Genomic DNA, 26309 nt, shown 5'->3' with positions numbered 1-26309 from the left:
GCAGCCTCTTCCAATGCCTGAGCACCCTCTGGGACAGGAATTGTTCCTCAGCTCCATCTAAACCTGCCCTGGTGCAGCTTGAGGCCGTTTCCTCTTGTCCCATCCCTGGTTCCTTGGGAGAAAAGCGCATCAACTGCAGCCCAAGAAAGTGAAGTAGGTTGGTTAAGCAGTACTGCTGCAACAGAAGGGGACCTTTTGAGTCACGACCACTGCGGTGGCTGCTTCGCAGGAGTCCCAGCCTTGGGCCGGAGGCAAAATCTTGCTTTTCCTCTCTGCAGCACTAGGTGGCACCAGGCTGCGCAGCCATGGCCTCTGCTGCTGGTTCCACTCCGAGCCCACACCGACTCCCACTCTCTCCAGTGCACCCGGAAGGGTGTGGGTGGTGGCACTGGGGGAAGCATCCGACTTCAGAGCTTTTCTATAGCCCAGGCTTTAACTGTTCAGAGAGCAGCACCTGGGAAAGTTCAACAGTTTGTGAATGTCAGCTGTCAGAAATGTGCTGGAGAGGGACTCTGCATCAGGGGCTGCAGCGATAGGACAAGGCGTGATGAGTTCAGACTGAAACAGGGCAAGTTCAGGTTAGATGCAAGGCAGAAACTCTTGTGAGGGTGCTGAGGCGCTGGCACAGGGTGCCCAGAGAAGCTGTGGCTGCCCCATCCCTGGCAGGGTTCAAGGCCAGGCTGGACACAGGGGCTTGGAGCAAGCTGCTCCAGTGGAAGGTGTCCCTCCCCGTGGCAGGGGGTTGGGACTGGAGGAGCTTTAAGGCCCCTTCCAACCCAAACCAGACTGGGATTCCATGATTCTAAGATGAGAAATATGCTGTGGAATGCCTGGGGGCCATGGTAGGGCCTTGGGTGGTAGGAGAGGCAGGAGAGGGACAGAAGCAAGAGTGGCCCAAGGAGTCTCCCACAGAGGTGCACAGCAGGATGAGCACAGCTGCACTCATCCTTTGGCAGAAGAAGCCAGAGCAACCTCTTCTAGCAAGGCCCCTGCCTTCAGCACCGCAGAGGAGCTTCTACATGGACACCACAATGGTGACACTTGACGACATTGCTTGTTCTTGGCTGACAGAGACAAGAACTGATACTGAACCGCTGGAGGAAGAGTTCTTGGCTCCATGTAAAACACGTTCTTAGAATCCTAGACTCATGGACTCAGCGAGGCTGGAAAAGACCTCTAAGCTCATCCAGTCCATCCGTTCCCCAGCACTGCCAAGGCCACCACTGACCCATGGCAATGAGGCCTCGTCTCCACGCTGTGTGAACACTTGCAGGGACGGTGACTGCAGCCCTGCCCTGGGCAGCCTCTTCCAATGCCTGAGCACCCTCTGGGCAAGGAATTGTTCCTCAGCTCCATCTAAACCTGCCCTGGGGCAGCTTGAGGCCGTTTCCTCTTGTCCCACCCCTTGTTCCTTGGGAGCAGAGCCCAGCCCCTCCTGGCTCCATCCTCCTGGCAGGCACTTGTAGGGAGCCATCAGGTCCCCCTGAGCCTTCTCCTCTCCACACTGAACCCCCCAGGTCCCTCAGCCGTTCCCCATCACACTTGGGCTCCAGGCCCTGCACCAGCTCTGGTGCCCTTCTCTGGCCCTGCTCCAGCACCTCAATGTCTCTCTTGCAGTGAGGGGCCCAGAACTGAACACAGGATTCGAGGTGCAGCCTCACCAGTGCCCAGTGCAGGGGCACAGTCACTGCCCTGGCCCTGCTGCCACACTGCTGCTGATACAGGCCAGGATGCTGGTGGCCTTCGCGGCTGCCTTGGCACAAGCTGCTCATGTTCAATTGGCTGTAGTTAGACAGGGGATCCGTAGAGGAAACAGGAACATAGGAACATAGAGCCCAGAAGCGAAGGCAGGATCAATGACAGATTTATCAGGGAATATGAAAATGCTTTGAACAACTGAACCAACTCTTCTTTTCCCCTTCATTCGCACAACGGAGCAATTTTAAATTAGAACAGGTTGTAACAGATTTAATTTAGATCACCATGGTGCCTAGTGTAATGCTACAGCATTTCCCAGTTTATCTTTTTCCCTGATTTTAAAGGGCTAACCAGGTTTTACATCGTGAATCTGTTACAGCATGTATGGCCGCTAGACTGTCCTGACCAATTAGAGTTCTCTTTCTACTGCCCCACGATTAATTCTGTTAGATAAAACTACTGAAATACAACCGAAGGTAGAAATAGAAAGCATTTAAGTGCTGTACAGCCATGATTTACTCTGCGGGGATGCATTTAACGCTGTCTCCAGCAGACCAGCTTCATCCATTTTCCAAACATTCATTTGTTTATTTCAAGATTAGTCTCAGTTATAAACAGACATTAAATCACCTCCAGGCCCTAATACGTTGTAATGAAGTATTGTAAACCATGGGCTATGTTGGTTTAAACAATGTAATCAGAAAGCAACAAACCCATTTTCTCCTGGTTCTTGCCGGCTCCCTGACTTGGTCTCTCTATTCAAAGAGAAGGTCTTTTTAGTCTGTAAATGTCAAGGTCAGTCAGAGGTCAAGTTTGTGCTTTTGAGCCGTGGTTCCTTTCAGGTTATTGCCTTTGTTTTATTACTGAAAGGAGCCATCCATTTTGGCATATAGAGCAAAGAAGTCATGTAATCCGATTAAAGACAAAACCAACAAGTCCGAGTAGTGGGGAGGGGTTGACAGCGGCACAAAAACCCCCTTTTTCTGCCCACGGTTAAGCCTGTGCTGAGTAATTAATGGTCCTTCTATGAGCCTGTCTACGCTGGGAAAAGTGCCTAACTGGTTCTCAAAGCACTTGCTGGAAATCTGGTTACAAGCACGGCCCAGAGCCCCTTTTAGTCAAGCGTGTGTCCTTCTACTGCGATGCTCAGGCATGGAGGGGGACAGAAGCGGCTACCTGTCACCCTCCATCTCAGAAGGAGACAGGCACAATCCTAGGCAGAGGGTCCCTGGAAGCAGAGAGACCTGAATTAACGAGGAAGAAGGAGGGAAACATCTGTAGAGAGTTAAGGATAAAAGGAGGTTATTAGAAAATAAACTTGCTTTGCTGGCAGTAGAGAGAAGAAGTGGAAAGCAGGGTTACAGCATGCAGGTTGGGATGTAGCTGGATCGTTATGTACTGGGCATAAAATCTAGGACATAAAGAATTAACTCCAAATACCTCACTGATTTCCTGATGGAGAATGTTTGTGCTGAGTGCAAGGTCAGTAGAAGGAAAAATAAGGAAGAGGAAACAAGATAGAACCAGAGGTTAAAACGGAACAAATAAAGCACAGGATCATTTAAAGAACACTGGCCTCACAGGGGTATCTACACAGAGGTACCCGAGGGAAAACGGGATCAGGTATAAAACTATGGGCTTGCAACACTGTCAGCTCTACTTGTCACTTCTTTGAGGACAGTCGGCTGTGGAATGTGAAAGCTACTGAGGTTGTACAAACCCCAGGTTTCATAAACAGCATTCATAACATTATTTTCACATCCCTCAGACAAGCGTATAGGTTATCATAACCTCAACATCTCTGTCTGCTGGCAAGACAAGACATTACTGTCCTGGAGCGTATGCAAGCATGTGAACTGACTGGATCCGTTACTAATAGAAAGAGATGAGCTGATGGAGAGCGCAGATGGCAATTGCAGATAAGATGAAGAACTGCATGAAATGTAGGTAGGAATTGCAGAAATGAACACCAAACCAGACATGTGATTGAGCATACTAAACATTACAGAAGTAGAAATGGGAAGCAGAGTAATCTCCATTCTGCAGCTTGTGAAACAAGCCTTACAGAAAGCCAGAGTGTAAAACTTCCCAGCCTCTCACGCTGCAAGGGCAGATAGACAGTAAAGATGCTTGGAACTTCAGTATGGAACAGGTCCAAGATCTTCAGATAGCCTTGTAAAAAGAAGGGGAAACCACTGGCACATGCACTAGGGAAGGACCTCACACAGGGCTGCTCCTTAAACACAGGCTCAAGGGGTTTCAGCAGGCACTTCAGCAAGAATGGCCCCTATAGTGGTGCATCAGGCTGCTCAAAAGCAGTCTGGAAGAAGCCTCACCCAACCCTGGGTTTTCTCCTTGGGTTGAGCATATCTTAAGGCCACAGGTTCAGCTGAAGAATTAGGGCTGAATTTATGTTCTTGTCTGCCTTTGCTCCCAGCACAGCACACCAGAAGTGCAAAGAAAGCGAAATACACCCACAAGTCCCCGTGTGGGGATTTCCTCAACTGACAGACAACCAGTGCAACTCCTTTGCCTGTCTTGGGGGTGCAGAGGAATTATCAGTGTGGCAGTGTCCAGCATCGCTGCCTGCAGGTGAGTCAGTGTCAGCTTTCCTGGAATCATAGAATAAACCCCTCTTGTAGTGAGGGGCCCGGAACTGAGCACAGCTTTGGGACTCTGACCAAAATCCATGGAGTTGAACCTGTCCTCTCGAGGGGGTTTAGAAGAGATGTCTGCACCATGAGAGGACATAGAAGCTGTAAAATATATACCCAGAGAAACACAAAGTCTTGCCTTGTCATCGTTAGAATACTTGAATGAAGTGAAATGGATTCTGCAGAGAGCAACTAAAGCAAATGTCGATTTGAGAAACCTCTTTTCCCTCCCTAGATGTGACTCCCCATATTCCATCAAGCTTTACTAGCAGGCTGGCAATGCTGTGGGTGCCACAAAGAGGTGAGCCTTCTGGTCCCTAAGTCATCACTAAGTCATCTGGTCCTCAGTCATCACTAATGGGCTCGAGGGAGGTCGCAGATACAGGAGGCCAAGATGGTACCACGCACGCCTAGAAGAAAACTTTGCAGACTCTTAGAGGAAAAGAGAGTTCCCAGTTTGCACCATTAACTCTCTTTTCAACAGAACAGACCCAGAGGCTGAGACTTCCAGTCTCACAGACCTAAGCTTGCATCTGGAGCTTTACGCTGAGGTCGTTTGGGGGACCCTCTGCTGTTTGTTTGGAGACTCACAGGCTGTTTGAACGGGATGGAGATGGTTTCTTCATCTCTAGGAGTAAAAATTGTCCATCAGAAAGCACACTGCAAGAGTTCACATATCCCTGGATTTACTGGTCATCTGCTGCCCTTCAGCTGCTGCTGGCAAAACCATCTCAGCTATAGAGCAGATGGGTTTCCCTCTACTGTCAGTGTTGCTACCCTGCCCTGCCCTATAGGGGTCCCTTTCAGCTCCCTGTCTTCCTGCAGCTATACAGTAACTCTGGCACATTTTCTGCTTTCTGTTTTTCAGCCTAGCTCTCACCTCCTCAAGTGTTTTGGGGCCACCAGACGAAAACACTGGCACAGAAATGTAAATGTGCTTGTCTTCAACGGTAAGTGCACTCCCATCGCTATAGAAATGTGAAACTATACAGCTTATTTTAATTTAATGATGTAAAGTGCCTTACATGACTATAAACAGAATATACTGCACATACTGGCTATATGAGCCTTGCCACTTTAGTTAACAGTATCTTTTACGTCATGACAGCTGTATTCGCACCGTTTCAGGGGACAGTCTGTCCACTGTCACATAGGGAAGAAACAATTCAGCTGCAATGTGACCTAGAAGTAACAGGTATATGTAATCATAGAATCCCAGAATGGTTTGGGTTGGAAGGGACCTTCAGACTCATCCAGTTCCAACCCCCTGCCATGGGCAGGGACACCTTCCACTAGAGCAGGTTGTTCAGGGCCAATATGAAATGGAAAATGGAGAAACTGCTGCAAGAAGGGGGATAGGATGACTGGGACGGTTCTGATCAGAGGTGGCTGCCCGAGGTCGCTGAAATTCACTACATGCACTGAAAAACTTGAATCTTGATCTCAGTTGGCAGAGTGGTCTTGGCCATGCTGCATACTGTGGTAGGGAACTGCACTGACTTAATCACGTCTGTACTGAGGTATTATCCTTCTGTTACAGAAAAGGGTTTAGGTGAACTACAACTTGAAGTTAGGATGCCGGGCTCCCTTCTGCTCTCCTCACACATCTTTTCCATAACCGTTTACCTTGATCTTTACAAGAGTTTTGCATACAATCAGCTTCATTTTTCCTTCCCAATTGCTCTCATTCAGCTGACACCTTAGAAATTAGGCCAGCTCTGTGCAACCCCCATCCTAAAGGCTCTCTTTGCGTATGTCAATTTTACCACATAACATTTTTAAAGCCAAGCAAAAACAATTCACAAGGACTGGTGGGGGGCATTCAACACAAATCAGAGGAGGCACTACCTGAAATCTCTTCCTGCCTTTCACTGCATCTCAAGTTGGCGATGTCTCTGTAAAGGCAGTTTCAATTGAAAACTGTAATTAAATTGAATCTTCATCTGCAAACAGGGCTGGGTATTTCTTTCCAGTGGCAGAGCAGCAGGACATTTACAATAAGGTGTGTTTTGAGCTACTACCACCGGGAGTGCATAGAAACCAGGAGGACAAAACTTCCTGCATGTCAGTCAAAGCTACAGTCGTTTCCAGTGGGGCATAAGCCTTATGGAAAGATACGGGTCTGTCTTTAAGACATAACACAGTGCAGACTTAGGAGACTTGGTTTCATCTGTGGCTGCTTTCCTGGATGATGTCGGACTATCTCTGTTCCCCAGTTTACCCATCTGCAATATGGGGACAGTGTTGCTGGCCCCTGAGTGTAAGGCCCTGTCTGATCTGCTCATGCAAAAAGCTGTAGCAGAGTGAGTGGTTTCAAAGGTCAGAACAGCTCAAACCACAGCATCAGCTTAAAACCTGGAAATGAGTCAAAAAATTAAAAGACGAGATTTTCACTCATGTTTGATAAAGATACACGAGTGTTCTATGTTTATGCAGTCACCATTAACAAACGTATGGAATATAATTTATAGATGTATATACTACATGCATTGTACGTTTATAAATACACGTCAATGCATTCTATAAAGCATTTCTTCTTCTCCATCATGTGGAAAGCCGCACAAACTGGAGCGCTGCTCACTAGGATGTGATCCCGCAGGATGGTCCGTGTCACTGTATCTCTCACATGCACATGCAGATGCCCACAGATTGCTCCTGACAGCATGAGAGTGTAAGTGCCTCATCCAAGAGGAAGGGAGCTGACACAAAGCAAATGAAGCAAAAATGTCCCCTTTAAAGCTCCCAGTGTCTCCCGCTCACTTTCCTCTCTAGGGCTTGCACATGGTTGCAAAACAGTAGCAGTGTCATTGAGAGGCAGTCTCGGAGTCATCACTGTTTCCAACTGTCCCATCTGTAACTTCTGGACCAAAACATTCCAAAGCACTTCACAGGCTTCGCTTTGTTTCCGAGCATCCCTGCAAAGAGACAAAAGTAAATGACTGACTAAATGCAAGGGATTCAAATGATACCAAGTAATTTATTAGGGAAAGAGCCAGCAGTGTCATGCTGGAATACTCACAGATGGAAATGAAGAAGCAAGGAGGTGACCAGTGAATACACCAGAACAAGGGGTGGCAGAGGGTGTATTTGCCAGTTCTTGAGATCTCCATAATGACTTTTCTTTATTTTCAGGTAAATAAACTTGAACTAAGCAGGTTTCAACCTCACTTATAAACACTCCATTCCACATTATGGAGGATGCCAGATTCTGAGACCAAACTTGCTTCTAATTCCTGTACCAGTACACTATCTGGCTCAAAATCTCCACATTAAACCGAAACTAAGCCTATCCCACCAACTTGGATAATTAAGGTCTGGTTATTATTTTGTAAGATAGCAGCCACAATTCAAAGTTCAACCTGGAAACAGGCATTCATAACTGAGGAATTGGATGGACATCCGTTTGGCTGTTGTGACTTTAAGATACTTGATAAAAGTGATTCATTAGAGTCCTAATGGGGTTCTCTTCTAACGACTGAGAAAGTTGGGGCTGTTCAGCCTGGAAAAGAGAAGGCTGCGTGGAGACCTCAGAGCAGCTTCCAGTATCTGAAGAGGGCTGATAAGGATGCTGGAGAGGGATGCCTCATTAGGGACTGTAGTGACAGGACAAGGGGTAACGGGTTCAAACTGAAACAGGGAAAGTTGAGATTGGATCTAAGGAAGAAGTTCTTTCCTGTTAGGGTGGTGAGGCACTGGAATGGGTTGCCCAGGGAGGCTGTGAATGCTCCATCCCTGGCAGCGTTCAAGGCCAGGTTGGACAAAGCCTTGGGTGGCATGGTTTAGTGGGAGGTGCCGCTGCCCATGGCAGGGGGGTTGGAACTGGATGACCTTAAGGTCCTTTCCAACCCAAACCATTCTATGATTCTATGACTCCAGCTGCTGAACAAAGGTATGCTGCCTTCTACCACACTCACACCAAATTTTCTTAAGCATTAGCTTTCCTGGAAAGGCCACACATTCAAGGCAAAGCCTCCTGGTAAAAGCTATGGTGTTTGGGGAGATAATGACACAGCAGTCCTGGGTCAGAAAGGAATGAACCAGCAGGATGATCCAAGACCTCTGTCACTTCTGCAATTCTTTCATTTCTAAACCAGCCCAACTTAGAAAAACATAGAATTCATAGAATCATGGAACGTTTTGGGTTGGAAGGGACCTTAAAGCTAATCCAGTTCCAACCCCATGCCATGGGCAGGGACACCTTCCACTAGAGCAGCTTGCTCCAAGCCCCTGTGTCCAACCTGGCCTTGAACACTGCCAGGGATGGGGCAGCCACAGCTTCTCTGGGCACCCTGTGCCAGCGCCTCAGCACCCTCACAGGGAAGAGCTTCTGCCTTATCTCCAACCTGAACTTGCCCTGTTTCAGTCTGAACCCATCACCCCTTGTCCTATGGCTGCAGTCCCTGATGAAGAGTCCCTCCCCAGCATCCTTGCAGCCCCCTTCAGACACTGGAAGCTGCTCTGAGGTCTCCACGCAGCTTCTCTTCTCCAGGCTGAACAGCCCCAATGTTCTCAGCCTGTCTCCACATGGGAGGTGCTCCAGCCTCTGAGCATCCTCGTGGCTGCTTCTGGACTTGCTCCAACAGCTCTCAATTCATTAGTCTCTAACAAGACCTGGACAGAGCAATAGCACATACCAGAAGACATTTGTTGCTTTGCTGCTCTTTGTAAGCGGCGGGAGGCTTCAGGAGGTTTTCAGCTAAGCCACCCTGGCAGCTTGCTGCTGCAGCAGCTCCCTTGGACCTCACCAAAATGGCAGGAAACAAACCCAAACAGGGAGAGGGAAGAGCCTCCTGCCTTGGTGAGCTGCACCAGCTCGGCGGGGCAGGGAGGAGAGAGCAAGGTCTCCCTCTTCTGACAGCAAGCGGGCGACTGAGCCAGGCAGGACCTCACCGTGGCTTCAGGGCTCCCGTTGCTCATCACTTAATCGGTGCCACAGCGTTGTTAAAAGGCACCGCGACAAGCCCATAGAATTACTCTGAGGTTTGAAACTGTAAATAGTGATACGGTTTGTGACTCAAAACCAGGCAGCTTGATACTCAAAGCCTTGAAGATTAGAAGGAGGCTCAGGAAAACCGAGAACATAAATTAAGGCTTTGTGCTTTTGATGGAGACCAGCTGATGAATCGCAGGGTACACACAAAGAATGCAGTGCGGCTGTAGCCAGCCCCCCGGTTCTCTTGAGGTGTTGACCAAAGCTAAACGAACTACTTGACTTCATTCAGAAGAGTTTTGCGTAGCTAAACTTGTTACAGCAGAGGAAGATGGGTCCAGCTTGTAGTATGTGAAAAGGCTGCTTGAGAATGACTCTTTGTTTGAATTTTAATGGGACATTTGCTTCTGTTTTGAGAGTTACAGACCAAACCTGAGCATTTCGGGTAAACCACGTCACACCTGGCCAATTCCATATAGAATGGTTTGTACTGATAAGCTGGGCAAGTCCAGAAGCTGAGACAGACCTAGAAGGGCTGCGTTAAACCCCACTGCTTATTTTCAAAGGTAATTTTGGAAATCAGAGGCAATCTGGGCTATTCTGGGTTCCAGACTAGACACAAAAAAACAAACAGAGGCAAGGCACATGTTGAGTTGTGGTTTTAATTCTATTTTCAACCTCGTTTCTATGACTTAGGACTCCAGCAAGCAAACAAGCCAACCACCGAATCCCAGACTCAGCATAGCCTTTGCACAGCTCAGCACGGTTACAGTATCTGAATGGTATTTTTCACTTAAGTAAAACTAAGATGAGAAAATGGCTAGCTGGCTGGGAAAAGAAAAAAACACCACCAAAACCCTTTCTTTCTCTTGATATTTTAAGCAACTGAGACCTCTGCTGTAGCACAAAGGAGTTTAGTAGCCGGTGGGTGACATCATACTTGTTCACTCTTGCTCTGATCTACACTGCAAATCAAAGCAATCTCATAAAAGGTTAAATTATTAAGAGCAGTGGCCCGGTGGAAGTGCCATGCAGCCAGGAAACCAGGATGACCATAAAAAGAAAACGAAGCTGCTGGTAACCATTATAATGCAAGGCTGAATCAGAAACGCTAAAACCAAAGCCCTATTTCTGTTCTTGAGAGTGCTGTTGGCTTTTTTCTCCCCTCTCTGAAGGCAGAAGCAGGCCCCGTAACCACCCGTTTCGGTTTCTCTCTTCCCAGACACGGCTTCTTATGCTAACTTGTCATTGCCCGTGAGCTTGAACAGAGCACTGCGTAAGCTGTATGCATCACATAGCTGCTCCCAAGATGCAAAATCCTTCCCCGCAAGGGAACATTTTGGTGCAATCTAATGCGAATGCTGAGCTCCAGGGAGGCAGGACCGATGAGGAGTGTCACCGTGCCGTTTCTGTAGAATCAAAGACGAAAGAAAAGGGTGATTTAAGACAACCAGCGGCAAAGCTCCGTGACCACAGCAGCAAGTTCCTACAGGGCTCGCTCTATTACAGAATCAACTTCCACATTCACGCGAGGCGCAGGAGCCGAGGCCGCGGGCAGCGAGGAAGCTCGTACCCCTCACTGGGCCGAGCCATTGCCTCACCGAGCCGAGTTCTTTCCCGCACCGAGCCGAGCCCTTTCCCGCACCGGGCCGAGCCCTTTCCCGCACCGAGCCGAGCCCTTCCCGCACCGGGCAGAGCCCTTCCCGTTGAGACCGCGCCTCCACCGCAGCGCCCACTGTCCGGCTCCGGCGCCCCGGCGCTGAGGGAGACCCCTCGGCAGCAGCGGGGAGCCCTCCCCGTCCTCCTCCTTCTCGCCCCCATCCCCTCCGCGGCGGGATCCCCCCCCCCCCATCCCCAGCGCCCCGCGGCATGCGGGAGCCCCCGGCCGCCCCTCGCCCGCCTCCCTCCGACTCGCGGCTCCGGCCGCCGCTGACAGGTCTCCGCCGGCGGCCCCGGCACCTGCGCTGCGCTCCCCGCGCTGAGAGGAGGAGCCGCCGGCGGAGCGGGAGGGAAGCGGCGGCAGGCGCAGGGCCGGCGGCGGGCCCACGGGGTGGCGGGTGCCCCTCAGCCCTCAGCCCGGCCGCCGCGCCGCCGACACCTTACTTCCTGCTTCGCTACCAGACCCATCGCGGCGGAGGGATCCCGCCGCCTCCCGCAGCCTCCTCCCCCTTCTGCTTCTGCTTCCCCCCTTCCCTCTCCCCTGCGAGGGAATAATTTGACAGCGATTTGCTGACACCGGGGGTTGGTTTGGTTTTTTTTTTTACCCTTCTTTTTCTTTCCCTTCCCCGCACCGCGGACCCGCAAAGGCAGCGCGGCGGCGCGGGGAGGCCGCGCCGAGGTAAGTGCCTCTGCCCGGAGCCTCCCCCTGCGCCGTGCGGGGTGCGGCGGCGCCCGCTCCGCTCCGCTCCATGTGCCGCCGCCCCGGGGTGGGAGCGGGCAGCGGGGCCGCGCCGCGCCGGGCCGGGCCGGGGGGGAGTATGTTTCCTGGCGGAGCGATATTTGTTTACAGGATGAGCGCCGCACTGTAAGTGCAGTAAGGACCGAGCCCGGGCAGCTCTGTCATAAATTCATATCGCGATTGCGCCCTGCTCGCCGACACACGCCCCGCGCCTGCACTTGTTGCAAGGCTTCCACGCCAGGTAGGGCGAACGCTTCGCAAGTTTCGGTTTTGCAGGAGCCGGGGCTGCGCTGGGAGGGAGGGGATTAAAAAAAAAAAGAGAGAAAAGGGGTAAAATAGAAAGTTTGCAGTTTGCGGCTCACTTTCGGTCCGCAGCGCCCGGGAGGCGAGGCCCTGCTGCTGCCGCCTCCTCCTCCTCCGCCGCCGCCGCCGCGGGGTGCCCGGTACCTGCGCGGCCCGGGCGGGAGGATGCAGGGTGCGGGTCCCGGCGCGCCCCGCCGCGGCGCTGCTCCCGCTCCCGGCCGATTGAGCGCAGGGGAGGCGGGGAAGGGCGGCTGGGCGCGGAAGTTGTGTCCCAGCCGTGGTCCCCTCGGCCCGGCCCCGGCGGCGAGGAGCAGAGGCGGGCGCGACCGCTGCGCTCGGCGTCGGTGTTGGGGATGAGGCGGCCCCCGGCTCCCTTCCATGCGGCCGCGGGAGAACTTGGTCTGGATGAACGCGGGTGTCTGCGCCCGGTGGGTGCTGGTGGGTGCGGGAGGGCTTTGCTTTGTGGCCCGTCGAAACGGGGGGAGTAAGGGGGGAACGAACAGCAGCAACTCTTGGCCAGGTGTTTAAATACCAAAGAGGTGATTTGCATGTCAGATTAACTGGCAGTTCACCAGTTAATAAATGGATAATGCCTACTCATCCTTCTGCTGACTTTACAGAGTGGTTTTCGCGGCTGCCCCACAACTAGACAGGCTTGGCTGTCCGAGATGGGAACTTGGCGGGCTCCGGGGGAATCTGACCTGTGCTGGCTGTCCTAGTGCATCAGCCCTGGTCGTGCTTCAGGTAGCTCCTGCTGAGGCTTATAGGTGTTTGCAGCCTGATACGATAGCGGCAAAATAGACACGATGACCCGTAACTAAGCTATTGATGGAAAACGACACAAAGTGCTTCACACCGTGCTGAATGTTTTGGGCAGGTAATCGCTGGGGGAGAAGTTGTGTCTCTTTGACAGCTATAGTTTAACTGTAAGTATGGGAGGAAGAGGGGAGAGCTCGCCCAGCGAGCTTGAGCCCGGGCTGCCCTGCTGCCCGGACCCGCAAGCTCCCCGGACCTGCACAGTGTAGGATGGTGTGACCCGACCTTCCAGTGTTGGTGTATGTGCAAACCCTTTCTTGTTTGGATGTTAACTGGGATCAGAATGGAGCCGTTTCCTTAACGCATCTACCTAGAAATAGCCCACTGCGCTTTGTTGAAGTGACAGGCCGTGGTGTGCCCTGGTTGGTATGTTGCCTTTTTCCCTAAGGCTTGTCCAAGGCACGTGTTTAACAACAAAGGTGCTGCTTCTCCGATGCTGTGTCCACGCATGCGCATCGTGGAAGTTAAGCTATGCTGTTGTGCTTAAAACAAATAAATGTTTTAAGGACATAAGAAACTGCATGCAGTTTTGGTGTCCCCAACATCAGGACCATGTGGAGCTGTTGGAGCAAGTCCAGAGGAGGCCAGGAAGACAATCAGGGGCTGCAGCACTTCCGCCTGAAGCGGGCCTACAAGGATGCTGGAGAGGGACCCTTCACCAGGGACTGCAGCGACAGGACAAGGGGTGATGGGTTCAAAGTGAAACAGGGCGAGCTCAGGTTAGATCTAAGGCAGAAGCTCTTCCCTGTGAGGGTGCTGAGGCGCTGGCACAGGGTGCCCAGAGAAGCTGTGGCTGCCCCATCCCTGGCAGTGTTCAAGGCCAGGCTGGACACAGGGGCTTGGAGCAGCCTGGTCTAGAGGAAGGTGTCCCTGCCTGTGGCAGGGGGTTGGAACTGGATGAGCTTTAAGGCCCCTTCCAACCCAAATCAGTCTGGGATTCTGTGATTAAATGTATTTGTTTGAAATTTAGATAAGTGATTTTTCATAGAAAGAAAATGTGTTGTCTGCATTTGTCTTCTGTAACTGATACTCTGATACAGTTTGGAAAAAAATAAGGCTTAATTATACCCTCCTCAAAAGTTCTGGCACAAATCAACACTTTCAGGATCTGTTCTGCCACCACTTACAAGTGCCTTGTGTTTCTAAAGCTGGGAGGCTCCAGAATGGATCGGAGCAGCACTGCCGGCATGGCAGTCAAACCAGCGGTTCCTGAAGAGCCAAGAACGCTCTAGTTCCTGCACTTCACTGTGGAAGCTGGCCTGAGTGAGGAGTACAGAACCGGCCTCTTGGTGAACTAAGGCCAGAGCTTAATCATGCTGCTATCAGTGCATGTCCTGCTGCTGGCATCCCGCCGTGGGAGAGAGGAAAGAGGCCAGGAGGTAGCTGGGTAGGCATCCTGCCTCCAGTGTTTGCATCACCCCTGCTTGGCCCAGCAGGAGCATAAATAAACCACAGTGTGAGTAACCTCTGCCATTGACTCACGTTGTATTGGACAGACCAAAAAGGTCTCCATGTCTTATCCACTTAACATTTCTCAGCGTTCACATTACCACTTATGCCCTGTCTCTGAGAACACTCCACTCTGCGCTTAAGCCACAAATGAGTCCTTGCGTCGGGTTTGTTTCGCTTTTGGGTAGCGCTCAACTGCTCTAGGTAGGTAAAAGGAATTCCCAGATTTTAAACTCCAAACTTGATTACTTCTTTTGTGCCGGCCATTTGAATTCTCCCAGTGGTACGGTGAGGCTTGCCATCGTAAGTTGAGCTTTTAGCTTGGGCTTTGGCAGCGAGTGTGACGAAAGCATAAGAAGAGCAGTCCTGTCATAGCCGGTAGGTTTCCTAAAGCAGTAAGCTAATGTTTTGCTCTGAGTGTTTTCATTGTATTCTAATCTGGTTTTGTTTGCTCTAACCAAATGAGGAATGTGGCACTTGAACGCTTACTCAGCACAGTGCTCAGGAAGGCTCTTCTCTTCCAGTACTGCAATGGGACAGTAGTAAACTGAAGCAGGAGGGCTCTGCAATCCGTGATGGCATCGTGAGATTCTGGGAGGTTGTTCTCACATTATTATGCTGTGTCATCGTAATTTGCAAGATAAGGCAGTTTCATTTGTGAAAATAAGCGTAGAAATACATTTATTTAGAAAAAAGCAAGCAACAGTTAATAGAGATAAAATAACTGTTGATATGGAAACAGGCTTTTTTCTCCCCTTGTGGTTTTTTTTTTGTGGGGGGCTGCATAGCTTCCAGTGAAAAATTACCATCAGAACTGTATGTTTTCCTGTCTCCCTAAAATTAAGGGATCTTTCTGCCTCTCTTCCACCTGTAAGCTGTAGCAGAAGCATCCTTGAGTGCAGGTGTGAATTCTGCCGTGCACTGGGCTATTTACGTGGCCTGGCTTCACGGCACTGCTTAGAAGAGCAGATTTACTCTACTCACAGAGTTACTGTGCTTACACTTCTGCAAGTGTTAAGTATTTGTAGGGTGGGGTGTGAGGAGGCTGCCCTTGGAACTCAAATAAAAAAAGGAGGCAGCATTTGGAGTTCTAAAACCTCTTCTCAACTTGTCTGGCTCTGAGAAACCTATTATTGTAATCAGTTGCGGGGCTGGGAGGGGAAATGGGGCCTTCTAAGATAAAAACAAAAATAGCACATTCAAATATATTTTAAGAAAAGCGGCTCTTCCTTCAAAGAGTAGGGCTGAGCGTGGCTCAAAGGGAGGTAGCAACAATTTTATCAGCGTGGGTTTGCTCTTTGACTTTCAGCTTGAAACCAAACAGATTTAAGAAAATCCATTGTACTTGCTTCTGAGCATCTGCGTGCCAAGTGATCTTGTGGAGTTGGGGGTGCGGGGTGAATCTCCTCAGACTCGGAGATGCTGAGAACAGGACTGTGCGCCATCCCCTCCTCGCTGCTGCCATCGTGTCTCCGGGTAGCGCGTGGTCCGGCGCGGCCGGGAGGACGATGTAGGGAACGCGGTGTGTTGTCGGGTTGCATTGGCGTTGGTTCCTGTTGGATATTGGTTTCTGTGGGCAGAAGGAAGAGTATTTGTGGCAGCAGTTCATTTTCTCTCTCTCCGCCTTGGCCGTGTTGCTCCGTGGTGGCGCGGGCTCATGTGGCCCTGCTCGAAACAGCGGCAGAAACTAAAAAGACATTGATTTGTGTGGGGAAAACCTGGTTATTGTGCTCAGGTTACAACCTGCTGCTGCAGAAACTCCAGGGCAAATGCATCATTGATGTGACTCTCTTCTGGAGAGGATAATGGTTTGGGGAACCCAGCACATGCTTTGTGTTACCCTGTAATAGGGATTGTAAAAGGAGTTTAAACTCTTCATATTAAGAGCGGGGATGTTGCAGGGGTTTGGAGGAGTTGTGTAGTGCTGGGTATATTTTGAGGTTCGGAGTGAAATGAGTCTTGTGGTTTCAGCTTACTGTATAACAAAGAGTAACGTGTTTCACACAAACAGCCCACCTAAGTTTTCAGAGTTGACTGATGATTTGCTCTGGAAAGACCCAAAATGCTGCTCTGATGGTACAGACTCAAAAGGTGGCCGGTTCTTGATTTTTTTTCTGTTTAAATTTCTTTTTGGCTCATCTCTCTCCGATTCCCAGTCCAAACTCTGTTAGAATTTCACACAAATTGATGATCTTCAGCTGCCAAGGGCTCACTTTGCAGGCGCGGGGCTGCAAGGGCCGAGTTTCCCTACCCCACTCATTCAGCCTTTCTAAACAGCCATCCTGCGCCTTATCGCAGATTTGCTCTGGTCTTTTTGAGTTCAGCAAGGAAACGGTTGTTGCCTTTCCCCTCCCTCCCCTCATCAACTGCTCATGGTAAGATTTGTGATAGAGCCTGCATTGTGATATGTCCTTGAAGTGCAGTGCTGCAAGGTTTTGTTTTGCTTTGTCTTTTTTTTGCCTCTTCATGTTCAGGCTTCATTACAACGAGAGCAAAGCGAGATTGCTGCAGATGATGTTTTTGATACCTGGGGTTGGTTTCGGGGTTGTTTTCTTTTGCCATTTGTTAAAAATCTCATGTTTATTAACGAGGGAAAGCTCAGGGTCGGGTGCTAAAACCTCCAGCTAACCCTGGAGTGTAGAGCCTGCAGACACACGGGCTGGGGAAGGATTGTCCCAGCAAAAGAGGTATAAGAGGAATGTTGCGTTATCGGCAGCCCCTTTTTTATGAGGTCCCTGACAGTGAGAGGTTTTTGTTCACCCTGGCTAGAGCGAGGCTCTTAAAGGACAGAGTCCATTTCGGGTGCTTTCATTTCAAGTGAGTATCAAATCCTAAGTAACTGCAGCATATGGGGAAGAAAGGACCCAACCCCGTGAAACAAGAGGCTGTTAAGTTTAAAATGGGCTAATGGCTGAAGTTCTCTGTAATTTTTGTCTTTGTTCTTCACCCCCCCCCCCCCATTTTCATTGATGGGGAAGTTTCATTTCCTTTATTTATATATTTATATATTTTTAGTGTATGTGTGGGGGAGGATAGGAAGGAAGTCTGTGTTCTACTTTTTAAATATTAAAGAAAAAAGAACCTAATGCCGGTGTGTTTAGAAATAACCTTAAATGCATTCTCCCCTTTAAACCCCAAATTCTGCTGGTAAAACAGTACGGATTAGGGGACTGAAAGGTTTTGCACCACTTCTGGGTGGGTAGGAGTCCCCTCTGAGTTCCAGTCATCCTAGGAGAAAAGTGGTTTTCCCACTATTGCCATGTTTCACATGCCAAATCAGGACTTGAAATGCCTTTTCCTAGGAGGACCTCTATTTACATTCGGAGGGTTATGCCCATTCCAGCTCTATTAGTAAGGCTGGATGTCGAATTTGATGTTTAATTTTACTCTTCACCTAAGCAGTAAATTCTTTCATTTTTCTTAGCAGAATACACACCGTAAACCTGGCATGTACTCTTGGATGGGTCAGTAGGGTAAACCCTGCTATCTTAGGGCACAAATGCGTACAGACACCCCTGCAAGAGTGTGATCTGACATGGGTCCTGGTGAAATGGATGCTCTTAGAGCTTTGTGTAAGTTGAAGTAGCCTCTGCTTTACGTGCAGAACGGAATGCAATTTATGGGTGAGCAGGAAGATGTGTTGTGATGTTATTCGTGCTTTGTAATAGTTTTTTCCTCAAACAGATCCCGTGTAATTTTAATATAGTTTTAAAATCCTGCAGGTGAGGAAAGCCTGCATAATAGATCTGTCAAAGTGTGGAGGCATAAGATAAGAAGCTATTAATGCTAAAGATTTACTCCTTTGGACAGCGTGGCAGTGCTTGAAGACGGAGCAGATAAATGGGGCTTCTTTGGCAACTTGGTAGCTGCTGGCTGCTATCAGTGCTGCCCACTGGACTTGTACGCCGGGTGCCTCCTCTCTGCTGCTACCCTGCTGTGTCTCTTGGTGCTGGTGGAGAAGATGTCCTGGTGCAAGATCCTGTTTGTACCAGGAAAACCCCAACCAACTGGCTAGTAAATCGTGTCACTGGTATTTCATAAGCAAATTTGCTAGTTATTTGCTCTTTTTGTGGTGCTCGGATTTGTGTTGTTAGCAACAAGAGCAAGCAGTGTGTTAAATAAAAAATGGATGCTGAGCAGTCTTTAAATCTGCCACAAGTATGAATACTTGGAAGACCCTACCTGCCACAAGTATGAATACTTAGAAGACCCTACATAGCTGAACTGAGCTTCCTTTTCCCCAAAATGTAGGCTGCCAAAGCCTTGCGATATTTCGGATATTAACATATTAACTTAGAGTTCCATAAATATCTTCCAGTTGCTTCTTTCTGGCCTGCCTCTTCTCTGTTTTGTGCTGAGCATCAAAACTGGCCTTGCAGAGAGGTGGTAGGGTTTGAGTTGGCTACACAGTGCTGTCAGCTGGGAGAGGGCCGCATGTTGCTCTCTCTGGAGGCTGAAAGCATCCCCTTTGCGATGGCTCCTAGGTCGCAGTGGCACTGTCAATAACCATGGGCTCTGTGGTGACTACCAGAGCTCAGGAGGCTGTCGTCACCTGAACTAGAAGTTGATGTCCCACGTAGCTCAGTGTTGAGCACAGCAGTTTGGTTGCTTCTTGTGCCTGTAATATACTGGGGGGGGGACACGGGTGGGAGCAGTTCAGATGCTAACTTTGCTAGCTGGCTTTTTGGGTTGTTTTTGCTACTTTTCAAAAGCTTATGTTGAGTACTGCAAAGGAGCCCTCGTGTTTTGAGAAAACAAGAGCGCTGGTGAATGTTGAGCTATGTTGAATGGCGCAGCTTTGCAGAGCGTTGATGCTCCAGCTGTCTCTTTGGCCTGCCATGCAGTTCGAATTCAAGAGAAGGTCTCCCACGTGGTTATTTGCATGTTACCTCCTATCTCTGTTTTGTATCTGCAATTTCAGTATGTGCTTCCAGAATTATGTTTTGTTCATTTCCAATCATTCTTCAAAGATAACTGGCGAAAGCCAAAAGGCTGGTTGTGATTTTACAGCAGTGGAAGGTAGACAACTTTGATCTTCTTGTTAAATGAGTTTTCTCCATGTGTGGGCTGGGTGTGTAGCGTGTTGACTTCATTTTTATTGATCAGTGTAAAAACGTGAATTCAGCATCACAGCATTATTTATGATAATAAACAAGTACTTGCAGTGATATTCTAATGAGTTCCTGGCAAGAATCAGGCAGAAAACCATCTCACAGACTGATGTGCTTTAGTGGTGAGATGCTGAACCAGGATGCTGTATATGAAAGGATCTGGTAAAGCTGTTTGAAGTTCCAGCTTTCTTTGGCAACACGATTGCTGCGAGCAGTAGCATGCCAGGCAGGGCAGGATGCAGTCTTCTCTGTAGGCATTGGAGTGTCAGGAATGGCATTCTTGCCCCTGTCTGGGAGGACTTTCACCCTCCAGATACGCTAAGACAAGACAGGCCATAGGAACCAGGTATCCGGTTTGTCAGAGGGTGTCTCTGAACCCAAGCAGTGAATCACTAGTTGCCTTTCAGTCATCATCTGCAGGAATGCCCTGCGCGCCATCCCCATGTGTTCAGTAGTCCTGCGTGGCAAAACATCAGGTGTAGAAAGGGGGAAATGGAGGAGTTTTCTCAATCAGCAAACAGTTTATGTCCAGAAGAGTGAAATTCCTATTCATAACTCTGTTAAACCCCTATTTCTGAGTATGTGAGGGACATTCCTTCGCTGAAGGTGGCAATAATTCCTCTAAGCCAATGTGTTCGCAGAAGCACCGGCAGGCAGCTTCTCCCTCTTTTGCCATTGATGCTCTGCGTTTCCAAGACTGGAAGAGGCTTCTCAGTCATGGTGATGAACAGTAATTCTCTGCATTTTTCCCATCAGATAAACTTGGTTTATGCTGTCAGAGTTCAGTAAATTGGTATCTGAGCTGCCTGCTTCATGCTGAAGAAGTATTGCCGCTGCCTGCATGCATTTGATAAAGGTAGAAAATGAGAGGCAAATTTTCTCTGAAGTGAGGAAAAGTGGGGTTGTCCTTTGGTTTCTTTGGGACTATGAAATTTTGAAAGAGCTGGTTCGTAATGAACTTTAATGCTTTTCTAAAGTTGCTGCTATTATAATGAAAAAGCATGAATAAGAGAATATGCCTTGCAGGTAAAACAAAAAAAGGCTCCACCATTTATATGCTTGGAAACCAAAGATGCATTGCAGAGGGTGAATTTTATCCTTCATTTTGCTTGCAGTTTAGTCTTTGAAGTTAAAACCAGCTTTAGATTTAAAGAACTAATACGCCTGAAAAGGGAGGTGCGCAGCAAAGAGATGTTGGGATAAGCGCTCTTTTGTTAATGAAAAGAGCATGGGTTAAGCCAAACCTGACTGCCTGCATGGTAAGGTTCTGCTCAACACGAGCGGGGATGATAAAATTGAGTCCTAGCAGGCTTTTATTTCAAGTGATTCCCAACTTCCAAAAGCAGTTTTAGTCTGGTTGTTGAATGCACGTAAATAAACGCTAGACTAACACCACAGAATTCCACTCATTTATGAAAGGAGCGATACTTCCACGCTGGAAGTCTGTCAGTAGGATCCCTGGGCTAACTGCTTGATCGTTACTGACAAGTAGGGGTTCATTAAAACAACATGGGCTCATCTGGTTTTAAAGACCCGCTCTCAGCCAGCAGGCGAGGGTCCAAAGCTAATAACGCCGCTGCAGCACACACGTGGTGGCTATAGCGCACAGACTGCATAAAGCCGGTTGATGGATGAGGTGTGCTCAGTGTTGGCCAAATCAGTCCATTTTTGCTCATCTGTACTGGAGTTGGTTGGATGACCAACTTGTGACTGCTTGGATCTGTGTATGAAGGCAGCTCTTTGCTGCAATTACTCTACTCTGTAGTCTTCTGGTTGAAGAATTGTAATTACAAAGTGGATGATAGGCTTCAATTATGCAGAGAAAATCCTTACGTTTAAGCCCCATGTTGTCCTTATTACAAACAGGTTTTGGGTTGTTCGTTCTTCTTTTCTTCAGGTAGAACTTTTACTTTCAGGTTATTTCTGGAAAATCTGTGCTGCAAATTATGTAAATTAAAAGAAATGAAAAAAAGAGAACAAAAGAGTGGAGCATTTTACTTTAGGTTTCAGCAAATGCAAAGTCATTGGTGGCCATTCCAGCCATCGATAGTATGTGCCTGTGTTGTTTCTGCTGCTGCTGTTGTTGTCAGTAAACCAGATCACTTAAATCGAGCATTTCTTATGGGCTTTGTGCAATCAGATTGCCAAACTGTGGAATCCCAGCCTGGTTTGGGTTTGGGAAGGCTCCTTGGGAAGGTTTCCCTGGTCTGGGAAGGGATCTTAAAGCTCAGCCAGCTCCAACCCCTGCCACGGGCAGGGACCCCTTCCACTAGAGCAGCTTGCTCCAAGCCCCTGTGTCCAACCTGGCCTTGAGCACTGCCAGGGATGGGGCAGCCACAGCTTCTCTGGGCACCCTGTGCCAGCGCCTCAGCACCCTCCCAGGGAAGAGCTTCTGCCTAAGAGCTCATCTCAGTCTCCCCTCTGGCAGGTTAAAGCCATTCCCCCTTGTCTCACCACTACATGCCCTTGTAAAATGGTGAAGCTGGGATGTGTTCCAGTAGCGCAGACCCTAGAGAGTCCCTTCCCGTGAGGCTTCCTCCTTGCACACGTGGCAGTTCGTTGCTGAACACTAAATGTAGGCCTTTGTATGTGGGGCTTTCCTTTTGTCCTTCTATTTGGTATTTTTGGGGGTTGTTTTTTGCTGTTGTCTGGGCAAGCCTGTGTTTTTTAGGCCAGTCCTGCACCATAGCAGTCGGTGTTTGTCCCTATCAAGGCAAGAAGAAGCTCTTCTTGAATGAAGGGAAGGCAGAGCTCAGATGTGCCTGCAGCTCAGAGAGAGAGGAGAATGGAAGAAGCGGTGTTGGAGTGAATGAACCAACTTTCAGGCTGACTCAGTGATCCACATACAGTGCACGCTGTGGAGATTAGTCACCGCTTACTGTAAACCTTGGTGCTGCTCGGTGGGCATGCGTCTCCGTCAAGCGAACTGCGTACGCTGGGAACGCAGGGAAGTGGTGTTTCCACGGAATTTTCCCAGTGATAAAACGACCAACCCCAAAACCCTGAAGGCTTGTAAACTACCGAGCTAAAGGCAAACGACGTCTTTCGGTTATCTCCTGGCGCTGCTATCTTCATCTGTGAAACTGGGAGGAAAGGGAATAAATTACGCAACAACTTTGGGGTTTGTTTTTTTTATGGTTTAGAAACCTGTGCTTACATGTTGTTGGTGCTGCTCTGCCCTGCCCTGCGCTGGTTGGTTTGATACCTTCCTTTCTTTGTTTCCAGTAGGTAGGTTTCAAGCTGCATTTGGGTGAAACACCCATTTACATGATGCTTAACAGGCTGACAATTACAGGGAAGCATATTCGTCTGTTGAAAACGCTGTTCTCGTTTGCCAAGCAGAAACCTCAGGAAAATTACCCTCCAGGTTGAGTTTTCTCATGAATGTTCTCAAGTTCTAAACTTATTTACCAGCACGCTAGGTGTGTGTAGCACTTACGGCAGACTTTGCATTAAGGAGTTACTGTTTTGGGGGAGGAAAAGGGGGGTTTGTTTACGAAAAGAAGTGAACGTTGTTTAAAAGTGGTAGGATGACTCCACAGCCTGGTCTGAGTTACCCGAATTCACCACGTTGAATTCTTGTGCTTTCAGGCTTTGCTTTCAGCGGTTTCTTCTCTGTTTGGCTGAGTATTTTGTTGTTCATTTAAGCAGGCATCTTTCCCCCCCCGATCTGCGCCTGTTTTGCTTGATGTGTTTAACCTCTCCGTGGGGAATTACCGATTTCTGCCACGATCGCACCAAAAAGCCTTTTGCTTCTTAGGGATGTATTTATTTCATACGGTTTCTTTAAAGTGAGCTCCTCCAAAGCAGGACGAGCCCCAAGCACCTCGTCGGGGAGCGTGCAGCAGGCTGCGCCTGCGTGCCTGCCTGTACAAGTGCTTTGCTCGCTGCCTGTCGTGGGCTTCGCCTCCTGCGAGGAGCAGGAGCGAAGGCTGAGAGCGTCGGTGCGGCTTTGGGTTCTCTCTCGCTGTTTGTTTGCAGCGGAGGCCGAGCGGTTTACATGTCGCTGGATCTTGGTTCTGAGAGAGCAAAAAATAGCTATTTTCGATTGTATTTTTCTTCTCACTAGCCCTGGTGTGGAAATGACATCACCGCTGACGTCAGCCGTGCTAAATTCAGAGGTTGCTCTCCTCCCCGATGGGTTATTAACTGAGTATTAGCTCTACGCTGCGAGTCTGCCTTTGCTGACGGTGGCACGTTAAGGACTTCATCACAAGCGTTCTCAATTTGTATGATGAAGAGCAATAAGGGCTGCTCTACAGCCTTCTGAAAGCAATGGGATCGTAACGGGATTTCATGGCTTTGCATGCGACTGGATGGAGTGACCCCTGACGCCGTGGTGTTCCCCGGACCACCGGTGTGGGGAGCAAGCAAGGAAAGAATGGCGCGTTGCCCTTTGCAAACAGTCGGGTTAACGGTTGGACTTGATGATCCGAAAGGTGACCAGCTGTGGGGTTTGCTGCAGCCCCTCGTCGCATGGGTATGTCCTCTCAGCCCTGCAGGTTAAACCCTCCTGCCCTCGTGCCGTGGAGTAGGGTCTTGAACTGAAGCTCTTAGCTTGTGCCTGCGTGTCTCACGTGCAAAGCTGAGCTCTGTGGCAGGGAACAGAGTGCCCCATCTCTACCAGAAACACCAAGGTTTGGCGGCTGTCCTCCTGGGCTTGACACTAGGCAACGCGTGAGATGGAGGCACGGGGGTTTCCTGTGAGGAGGCTGAGGAGGAGGGAGCCAGAAATCAAATTCAAGTTGACATTTTGAGCAGTTGGTTGCTGCCTTTTTTTTTTAATCATAAAGCAATTCTTAAAGTAAGTCGCTTCCCAGAGGAAAAATAACTACATTAGCAAGAGAGAAGGGGAAAATGCGATGATGAATTGATGCGTTTGAGCGGTGCTGTGACGGTGGTGGTACCAAGCGTGCAGAGACAAAGCAGAAGGATGACAATCCTGCTGACACGCCTCTTGCTAAATCTCCAGGCACAATGTCCCCTATGCAGAATGGGTTTATTTATCTTTATTGTTTTGGGAGGTCCGAGGTGGTGTGGGAGGGACTGATCCCTGTTTCTCTGTAGTACAGGGAAGGTTTCTTTGGGTGTGATCTGCAGTTCAGGGACCCTCAGAACTTCTCTTTGCTTGCGGCTGGCCGTGAGCTGACAGGGTGATTTCTTTTCCTGGCTGAAGCTTGCAGGATGTTGCTTATACATCTTCTCTTTGGATGCGGTTTAGAGCTGACTGATTGCCATAATCCTAGGGGCGCACCGAGTGTATAAACCAGCAGTGGCCTGAGCCTGCCAGTGGTAGTGGACTTAGCAGTGTTGGGTTAATGGTTGGACTCGATGATCTTCTAGGTCTTTTCCAAACTAAATGATTCTGCGACGCTATGAAACAAACCCACCCATCACCACAATGGGCACGGGGAGATTTCCCTTCTTGCCCTGTGTCTTGTCAGCTGCACTGTGTCCTGGGAGGAAAGCGAGGAGGCCTCTGGGTGCCTTCGGTGGGAAGGCTTGCAGGAACAGCTTTGGATTGGGCTCTCGGCATGTGAAATCTATGGATGTCCATTCACATGCTTTATTATTTGCTTTTGATGTCTCCTCTGGCTCAGCTCTTCTGTTAGCAGTGAAGGAGGAGGGGATGGAGGGAGCAGTGCTGAGGGATGCCCCGGGAGGCCACGTGCTGCTGTTACCCCGTGTGTGTGTGTCTGAGCACACACCGTGGAAGTGGCCCATTGGGAAACCAGTGAGATTCCTTGTCCCTTTCAGAGCCTGTGAGGAGCAGCACTAGTTACTTGTACAGCCATATGTTACCCTTTTCTCTTACGTACGTTCTCTGGTAATTGTCAGTAGCAGGTGCCTGTGAGCGATATTTAGAAATCAGAAGCTTGATGGGAATAAGGAGTTGTGCGTTTAGCACCAGCAAAGAGGCCAGGTTGAAACCCTTGGCCTCTGAAGGTCGTGTTCCTCACAGAGCAACGGCACAGTTGGAAGCAATGCTGGTCCTTCAGCTCCACAGCTCACCGGCAGAGGTGTGACCTTCAAGAAGGAGTTGAGAGCCTGGCTTTGGGTCTGTATCTCTGGTTTGGCTGAATCAAGGGAAAAGCAACATCCCTTGCGATGTGCGCACCAGCCCACAGGAACTGTGTTGGACGTGTGTTGCACCTCTGCTTGGTGGTGAGGTGTGGTTGGAGGTAAGACTGGCAATCTCCGATTTGGTAGTCTCCTGCTCTTTGAGCCCACCTTTCCCTGTTGAGCATCCTGAGCTGTTCTAGTGGTATCAGTGGTTGCTGTTGCATCGCATCAGCATCGTATTAGGTCCCCACTGGTTACCGCTGCGATAATTGTTGCTCTTGCGTCTCATTCCATCCTCTGAAGAGCAACCACCGAGAGGAAGATGTGGGGAGACTTGAAACGATGCAGCTGCGTCCACTGAAACCCATTCTGGGGCGTTGCACAGCCGAAATCCCCCAGTATCCCTGGCACTGCAGTCACAGCATCTTCACATCCCCACAGGTAGCTCCCTGAATTGCCATTCCTTCTGTGTATCACTGGGGGAGCTTACAGGCAGATGTAACTAGGAGACTGACAATTCAGAAGTAGCTGAGATTTCGGAGTGTCAGGGAAGACATAATGGCCCTGACAGCCTTTTTTTGGGGGGGGGGGGGGCGGGGGGAGAGGATATTGCTGCTTTTTTTTTGCTGTGTTTAATTTCTGGTGAAGAACTGGTGCAATATAGAGCACATATGGAAATGGCAGACGTTGTTGTTGGGGTTTGGAGCTTTTTTTTGTTGTCCTTGTTTCTAAAATTAAGCACGCTGGAGTTTGCAAGATCCTGCAAAGAATTCAAATGATATTGCACAGTCATGTGTTCAAGAAACCTTTTTAATCTAGTTATCTACATAGTGAACAGATCCAGCTTCAGAAAAAACCCACATAGTGGAGATGAACCAAGTGGGATA

At 49.3% G+C, this 26309-nt stretch overlaps 1 protein-coding gene and 2 long non-coding RNA genes across 4 annotated transcripts in view; 1 reads left to right on the top strand and 2 right to left on the bottom strand.

The window, feature by feature from the left end:
* Positions 1 to 6735: 6735 nt before the first annotated feature.
* LOC134165687 (uncharacterized) lies at positions 6736 to 7765 on the bottom strand. The gene is made up of 2 exons (XR_009965615.1): positions 7372 to 7765; positions 6736 to 7267 (listed from the first exon to the last, which is right to left on the bottom strand). It is a non-coding gene; the product is annotated as an uncharacterized LOC134165687 (long non-coding RNA).
* A 2160-nt stretch (positions 7766 to 9925) lies between these two features.
* LOC134165679 (uncharacterized) lies at positions 9926 to 12224 on the bottom strand. The gene is made up of 3 exons (XR_009965610.1): positions 12128 to 12224; positions 11242 to 11970; positions 9926 to 10691 (listed from the first exon to the last, which is right to left on the bottom strand). It is a non-coding gene; the product is annotated as an uncharacterized LOC134165679 (long non-coding RNA).
* Positions 11502 to 26309, top strand: part of TRERF1 (transcriptional regulating factor 1) — a 100498-nt gene continuing 85690 nt past the window's right edge. For both annotated transcript variants that reach the window (XM_062622696.1, XM_062622695.1), the window contains exon 1: positions 11502 to 11620. The gene's annotated coding sequence lies outside the window, so the exon portion shown is untranslated. The remainder of the gene's footprint in view (positions 11621 to 26309) is intronic.

Source organism: Pezoporus occidentalis, unplaced genomic scaffold, assembly GCF_034315485.1.
Source record: "Pezoporus occidentalis ecotype Australia unplaced genomic scaffold, CSIRO_AGI_Poc_V1 ctg245, whole genome shotgun sequence".
NCBI classification, from domain to species: Eukaryota; Metazoa; Chordata; class Aves; order Psittaciformes; family Psittacidae; genus Pezoporus; species Pezoporus occidentalis.
The sequence above is the reverse complement of the archived record's forward strand: the minus strand, read 5'-3'. Positions and strand labels throughout refer to the sequence as shown.